A 6,931-nucleotide genomic window follows, 5' to 3' on the forward strand; every position below is an offset into this window, starting at 1 on the left:
TTAGCTTAGCACAATGACTGGTAGTCCATGGGAATTAGCCTATCCTCATTATCCACATTCCAACAGCACCCAAATGCTCATATGTACTCTTGTACATGTTGTCACCAGGCCTGAATGAGGAATTAGCCCCAATGGTGTAGGAATCTCAGCATGGCTGCAACTCTGCAGTGAGACAGACTACATGAATCAAATGTTCAACAACCAAACCCAACACAATCAGTATATTATCATAGGGCATGGCCATCCCCATAACAGGGTCCATATTGACGTTATATGGAGGAAACCCCAGGGGAGTACGGGGAGAACATGCAAACTCCACACAGGCCCTTTTCACGAGATAGCCCATCTGGGCACCAGGCACCGAAGGCATGGGGAGACATACCCCCAGTGCCAGGCGAGAATCGAACCCAGGACCTTCTTGCTGTGAGAGTGCGATGCAAGAACACTACAACTGCGGCACCATGCCTGTGGAATCAATCAATCAATCAATCAATCACTCAAATAACTCATATCACTATCAATAAGGAGTGTTTATAGTCTGTATTTCTTGTCTGTTTGACACACAGGTTTCCTTCGGCTCAGCCTCCAAATCCTGTGTGTGTGCGTGCGTGCGCCCAAGTTTTTTGTGTGCATGTGCAGTTATCAAACTTCCGTCCAATCAATGCCACTTCCCCTGTAGGAACTCTTATGCTGTGGGAGTGTCTTCCCCTGTAGGAACTCTCATGCTGTGGGAGTCTCTTCCCCTGTAGGAACTCTCATGCTGTGGGAGTGTCGCTGTGACGCGAGGGAAACACGGGAAACAAAGTGACAGCGGGGCCATGCGACCTACCTCAGGTCTCTGTGACACTGAGGGAAGGCTCCATTGCATCACTGTTATGAATTATTACACATTAGCCTATTCACTTTACCGATGAGCGGCCCTTTGTTGATTTTTGTAGTCATTTTTGTAGTCCTTTTGTAGTTGTGCGTATGTGTTCATCTCATCAGATTATATTCATGTGGTATTTCTCCATTAATGTGGTTTACACCATGTTTGATAACATTGTGTGGGCCTTACACCATTTTCTTCATAGCTGTGGTATCTTCATATTTTTTTTTACTACTACCACAATTTCAGAGTAGTAGAGACCTCTTCTTAATAGTTAAATTACACTTTCTTCTTGATATTACATTTCATTATGACGGTTTACACCTGATACTTCTGTTTATGTGATATTCAAGTTGTTCTGATATTGCCGGTATGTTACCTGTTTTTGAGATATTCAAGTTTTGATATTGCCGGTATCTGTTTGACTAGTATGTATACTGGTTGAATTGTGTATTGTATGTTTTCAAATTTTTCTATGTATCTATGTATCACATGATGTGTCAGGTGACCCCTGAGAGGGTATTTGATGGGTGTGTCTTTACACTTTTCTCATGTCTGAGGAAGGGGTTTGCCTTTTGTGGTCTCTAATTAAATCTTTGGGAGCAGCTACCAGTGTGCGGACTCTACTTTTTTATCATTTAGGCTACCGGTAATCGACCCACTTTGTATCATTAATAATCTCGGTAATATAAGTGTAACCGAGGTGAATCAGCGCGGATTCCTCGTGAGACCAGTGTGGTAGCGAGTGCATTGGTTAAACTCACTCCCCCAGTATAAAGGCAAGTTAATCCACTCCGCCAAGGGAGCTACCTCTCTTGGCACAGTGGTTAACTTGTCGGACTCCCAAGCCGAAGGTCGGCGGTTCGTACCCAGTACCACCTACACAACGCCATTACATAAGCACATGGGCAGTGATTACCTTCTCTCTCTGTTTTCCTCATGGAGATCTCCCATTTCCTCCTCTGGCAAAGCATTCCATTGTGGCGCGTTTTACGTCACAACAGAGCTGCGGAAGTTGTGCTGGAGAGGCAGAATCGGCTCCGAGGGTGGCTGTTATTGTTTAGTTTTATTTTTAAGTATGCGGACATCCACAGAGAATGCATGGAGAGCCTTAACAAGCCTTAATGACTTGCAGCTGGTGGGGGCGGAGTTTCTGCAGGCAGCAGCAGGAGCATTGTTCTTCGTGAGGTACACAGAGAGAGCAGGTAAAACACTGCCGATGTGCTTATATTACCGAGATGATATATGATACAAAGTGGGTTGATTACGGGTAAAGCCATTTTTTAAGCACCGCTCCTGTGGTACAGCCAGCCAGCCGTCCCCCGGGAGGTATCAGACATTAGCTTGCATGCTTGCTAATGCGGACTTTGCTATCTAGCTTTTTAAGGAAAGTACCTCGGGTCTGTATGCGTACACACTGCGTACACTTCCGGGTCTGAGAACGTACACGGTGGGCACTCCGGCGCTGCAGTTAGATGTATCTCTCTACATCAGCAAATTAACATTTCAGGTATTTTTAGCTTCAGTCCACCTCATACTCGGTGAAGTTGGCCCCCCTCTGCTGACCCAGCGCCATGTCAAAGGGACAAACTGTAAGAGGCAGACAATGTTCATTTCCTTGTGCGACTGTCCACCAACAGTTGTTTGTGTTTTGCCTCGAGAGGAACAAAAGCTTAAATACGGGAAACCATTCATCTCTGGGTGAGCGCTGCTCATCCCTGCTCCTGTGGTCCCTGTGAGTTATAAACACTTGATTTCCTTCTGCCATGGTCCACGGGACATCCCAAAACTTTGTCTGACCCTGACAGGCAGAGAAACACTGCTGTTGCCTCTGTTTTATGAGATTTGTATTTTACTTTTTTTAGTCTGTAGGGCCTTGTTCCTTTATAGAGTGTGTGTGTGTGTGTGTGTGTGTGTGTGTGTGTGTGTGTGTGTGTGTGTGTGTGTGTGTGTGTGTGTGTGTGTGTGTGTGTGCGTGCGTGCGTGCGTGCGTGCGTGCGTGCGTGCGTGCGTGCGTGTTATTCATGAAGGGCTGGTTTACTGTATGTGGAGAGACAGTTGACGGCCGGAGAGACGGCAATCGGTACGGGATGGGATTAGCACCCCATCTTGGCTCTCTCGTGAGGGAGAAATCCACAAATGCTACGGATTAGCCTCCTGAAAATCTGCGCAAAGATCGGCGCGGCCTGGGGTCCTTCAGGCTAGAGCGAGGTGCTCGACGCAGGTGAATGACGTGCAGCGCACAGGCCCTCTGAGGCGTCCTTGAGGCATCCTCTCTGCCTCTGGATTGCCTTTGCCACGGGAGGGTCTGGTGAGACGAAGGAGGAGCACGGCCGGGAGTAACCCACAGAGCCTAGATCCTCCATGCACCGAAGGGCCAATACTGCGGCGTAGCACTAGCTCTATTGCAGTGGATTGGGCGTTCTCGCTTAGCCCTCCCGCGGGCAACGTTGCAGACAGAGTAGGAAGGCTGATCCGTGAGCGGCTTCTGGGACGCGAGTCGGGGTCTTAATTGGCCTCGGCTGGGTCTACTGGGCGAGGGTGTATGATGTTGACAGACCCGAAACACCTTACGACCCCAGATAACATCACTGATGACGCGTCCTAGCGCATGCTGCAGTATGTATTTGAGAATAAAAAATAATGTGTGTGTGTGTGTGTGTGTGTGTGTGTGTGTGTGTGTGTGTGTGTGTGTGTGTGTGTGTGTGTGTGCGTGCGTGCGTGCGTGCGTGCGTGCGTGTTATTCATGAAGGGCTGGTTTACTGTATGTGGTTTGGACTGTGTATGACTTTTTTAGCAGGGTTGATAAGATGTGAAAATGATTTTGTGATAACTAAAAGAAAAGCACAGGGCACTTTGTAGGTGCAGAGCGAAGGAAATCTCAAGCCTGTATGCTTCTATACAACTGTAAAGGACAATGTTTCAAGTAAAAGCTCCTCATCAGGTCAAAAATATTGTTGTTCTTAACGTCAATTGAAATTTGTTGAAGCATAGGAGGGTGCAGGCTCTTTCCTATTATCTGAAAGTATTCTGTCAATCATGCAAAGTGGATGCTAATTTTGTCCTATATTGCCCATTCATTCTATTCAAGATTTCAACACACCTTTACTACACTAGCTTTTTGGGAGTTCGACCCATTGGTCTCCTTACCCCCATATTGGCGCCAAAATGATCTCTGTGTCTCTGGTAGTTCACTCTGTCCAGTGTGCATGCTAATGCTTTTACCATAATGTATTGTAGCATGCTGGATTTGTGTGCTAGTGTATTCGTCTATGTCTGACTGTCTCTGTGTGTATACTGTCCTGTGCATGTGGGTTATCTGTGGGGTTTGACATGTCTGTGGGGATTTAGGGGTTCTGTGAAGGCAGCATACAGCCAGTGGGTGGGGTGAGAGAGAGGGGCTCACCTGTTATTGGCTGGGGGGAGGGGAGCTGTGGGCGAGAGGGGAACAGCTCGGGGAGTTGGAGCGTGAGCCTGAGAGAGATGGCTGTGTGTGGGGAGAGCTGAGAAGCTAGGAGAGAGCTAGCGGGGTTTGGGTGTGTGTTGTGGGGTTTGGTTTGGCGTGGGCTATGGCCGACAGTAGTCCTCTGACCTGGGAAACTCAATAAAGTGCGGTAACTAGATCCTGACTCTTCGACTGGTTTGTGACAACATTACAGTATGTTAAGTAGGCCAATTGTAGGTGACTATACCAATATCCTAAAAGTATGAAGATAAACCTTTTAAACAATCATGGAGATCTGCCATTGCATCTTTTTATCAAATTTTATGTGCATTTTACCAATCTAACCTTCCAGCAGAGCTTACAGCCTGAACACATACGCCAAAGCCACGCTGAAGCTACGCAGCGCAGAGGCAGTTTCATTTCAGCGTCTTTCTTAACAGGCGAGACCGATCACACCAGCCGCACGCCACGCCATGCTGAAGCCACACTGAAACTACACTGCACACGCTGCAGCGATAGTTTCAGTTGCTGTTCTATTTTAAGCGTGCGTCGCGCTGCAGGCATGAAGTCAAGTTGTGAGCGGGGGCAAGGCAGTGCGGGGCAAAAGAGGGCGAGGTGTGGACAAAACACAGTGCTTCTGGTGTGAATGGCAAGACTCCTGCTCAACGCTTCCGTGGAGCGCTGCTTCTGAGATGCCTATGGTGTGAACCAGTGCTTATACCCCGTTCAAGACAACTCGGACCACCGTAAAAAAAAATTGGTTCCAACCTGCATTGTTAGCTAGTAGGTAGCTACAATGCTAACACGGGTTGCTATAGCAACCATCCCCCCTCCTCCCGAGCGGGAGGTGCAGCGTGAACGCAAATCTGTCCGGGCCGGAGTGTTATGTATTGAATGTGACAGTTAAGGGTGGTTTTACGTCACAACAGTAGAAGGTGTTTTCCGTCAACTGCAACTGCTTTACGAGTGAATGAGTTGTGAGTATGTGTGGCAGACGGAAGTCAAAGTTTCGTGAAAGATTGACACGGTGTGGAACTCACTCCTTCTAGTGTGATATAGGAACACAATACGGAGGTTCCGTGTTGAAACTTACGGTGGTCCGATTTGTCTTGAATGCGGTATTAGGCTATACAAGTTCTAATTTAGGATTGTGTTAATCGCCTACGATCATCACACTGTGTGCTAATCTAACAAAGACACAGAGTTGATTTTGGTGCCATCACACACTCATTTGCATAAACTTTTATTGCTACAAAAACGTTTTGTTAGACTAGCAACATTTTCAAAGCCATATGCTGAAACTGCCGCGCTCTTTTGTAAATGTGGTGTGATGTCAGTTTTTGATATCAACATTTTTCAAACCTGCATTTTCATTTTCAAATTGAAGTACATGAATACCGACTTACCAGAAAATTGTAAATCATTTTTCATCTGTAATTCACAAATTCATTCTTATCCTACTAGACAAAGCAATAACCTTAATATACCATTGTATCGTACATCCAGAGGTCAATTTTCGTTAAAATATCATGGAGCCAAAATATGGAATTCAAACTTACATTTATTGACTGTTTCTCTATCCCTGTCTGTGTACAAAAAGAAACTAAAAGGTTTTCTAATGTCTGGTAAATTTAGCACTGAGTGAGCTATGGCATTTCTGAGAGAGGTCTAAACCTCATTCTCATTTTTATTTCTTTTTTTATTCCTTTTTTTTTTTTTTTTTTTCCCCACTAATCTGAGTTATCATTGCATTGTAATGTTTGTTCAATGTTAATTGAGTAACTTGTATTATTATGTTTTTCTCTTGAGGTGAGATCTTTATATAAACCCGTAGTGGGTTTCTATCTCACCTGCACATGTTTTTTTCTCCAATGTTGTAAACATTTTTTATTTTGTTTCTGTTTTCCTTTAATGTGCAAATAAACATAAACATAAATCCTCTCATCACATTAAATGGGCGAAGCTCAAGCACTTCAAAGATTTTTGGGGGACAAGACTTTTTCCGTGAGAATAAAATGATTGATTTTGGAAACGATTTTGAGCTGTTATGTTTGCTCTTATTGATCGTCCTGATTCGCACGCGGCAAGAAACCTTTGAACCTTCCTGGCATTCCTGTGTGGAACGCTGAAGGTCTGGGTGACAACAATGTTTTACTAATGGTAGGACAAGTTTACTTTACTCTCAAACATGATGGCTACAGTGCTACTGTACAAAGAACAGTGCAGTAACATTAGTCAGCACACACACACACACACACACACACACACACACACACTTTCTCTCCCACACACACACACACACACACACACACACACACACACACACACATACACCAACCCCGAGCATGATACTCAGTACTGAAAAACAAACACACACAGATTAACTCTACCCCACAGAAGGCTACTGTATTTTATTGATTTTTTCACATTTCCAGTGTGTCAGAGAAAACTATTTGAAAGAACTTGGAGCCGACAACTTGCACCAAACTGATTATGCACTCCTGAATCTCCAAGTAAGTGACTATTTTATGGAGACCTCTCCATACTATTTAACTGGTTAAATACTCAGTAAGTGACTATTCAACTGGTTAATACTCAAAACTTTCTCTATTTCTTTA

Source organism: Poromitra crassiceps, assembly GCF_964638095.1.
Source record: "Poromitra crassiceps genome assembly, chromosome: 2".
NCBI classification, from domain to species: Eukaryota; Metazoa; Chordata; class Actinopteri; order Beryciformes; family Melamphaidae; genus Poromitra; species Poromitra crassiceps.